Consider the following 1817-nt stretch of genomic DNA (forward strand, 5'->3'; position numbering starts at 1 on the left):
ATGAAACTTGTACAATTAAATATATGTACCAAAAAACTCTCAGCACTCATGTGGTGTACATATTCGACCATAGGTGATGGTAGCTCCTCCTTTCATTCCCGAGTGCATTACACCAAATTGTCTAGCACACGGGAATGAAGGAGAAGCTACCCCCACGACAACAGTCAGGATTCTTCGTCCTCTCATATATATATATATATATATATATATATATATATATATATATATATATATATATATATATATATATATATATATATATATATATATATATATATGGTTGGAGACTCTCCCTCACTGATTCCTCTAGGTGGAGACTCGACAGACTTAAAGTCAACCCGAGCACTCATATTATAGGACTCATATATACTGACATGGAGATTTGGCTGGTCTCACCTCGAGGTCGGAGGAGAGTCGGTGACGGGGACGGCGGCGCGGATGAAGGAGGGGGATCCTAGATTTCTGCATAGTGCTCTCCAATTTTAGCATTCAAAGTAGGAGTACTTTTCCAATTTGAGCATTCAATAAGCAAAACCAAATCATAAAATAAAGTAGTATTCAAATTAGCATGCATTCAATTATAAGCAAAAGTACATCATCTCTTGTGTCCGTATATCGTCGAATATTATCACTAGTAATACTCCTCGAATACTATCATACATAGCATCGCTAATACAGCTAGAACCGTAGCACCCGATGGGTATCGTCGCGGGCGGTGGACACCTAAAGAGAAGTAACCATCACATGATCATAGCTCGAGTGAGATCCCTGAGGAACCTGCCAGGTATTGTCGAACCTGCCCTCCAACGCAACCATGTAGCGACGGACGTGCTCGTCCTCCTCGCTGACACGGTCACGTACCACCTCCGCGGTGTCCGGAAGCCTTGGCACCGTCACTGGCCCACGTGACCGCCACCAAACAAGGATCGGGTCAACAACGGGCTGGCTCCTCACCAACCTACGCCCCCCGGAAGGTAGCACCTCCCAATACCGGCCCGGCGGAGCCCAGTCCCGGACATGGCCCCTCTGATCAAGCCGGCCTCCTCCGCCGAGTCGATGACGAGGATGCGGGATAGGCATCGTCGACGTCGAATCGGGGATTAATTGCTTGAACTAAAAAAATAAACTAGTTTTATTAATTTTCTTGCTAAAAATAAACTACTTCTATATATAGTAAAATAAAGTAATTTTATTAAATCCACTAGTTCAACTACTAAGCACTTACTATAAATAAATAATGTAGTACTTACTAAAAATAAACTACTTCTATATTAAAATAAAGTAGTTTTATTAAATCAACTAGTTCAACTATATACTAAGCACTTACTATAAAAAAAATAAAGTAGTACTTACTAAAAATAAACTAGTTTAACTAGTTCTATTATTTTTCTCTCCTACTTTTTCTGCAAAATATGAACATATACATATAAATGACTTTGATCATACACAATTTTCATATACATACACAATATGAACATATATATACATAAATTGACAAAGAAAATTCTCTGAACAAAAAAATCATTAAAATTCTATGAACAAAATTACAACAGAAAAAAAATCATAAAATTAGAAAAATTCATATATATTCACTATTCTATGAATAGAAAAAAATTACAACAGAAAATTCTATGAACAAAATCTAACACAATATTCAACAGAAAAAGTTTCTATGAACAAAATTACAACAGAAAAAAATCATAAAAATTCTATGAAGAGAAAACATCTAACACAATATTCAATTAACTACACATCGAAACTACACATCTAAATTAATTACACATCTAATTAAATTAGCAAAATTCATATATATGAGC

This window comes from Triticum dicoccoides, chromosome 3B (genome assembly GCF_002162155.2).
Source record: "Triticum dicoccoides isolate Atlit2015 ecotype Zavitan chromosome 3B, WEW_v2.0, whole genome shotgun sequence".
Classification (NCBI taxonomy): domain Eukaryota; kingdom Viridiplantae; phylum Streptophyta; class Magnoliopsida; order Poales; family Poaceae; genus Triticum; species Triticum dicoccoides.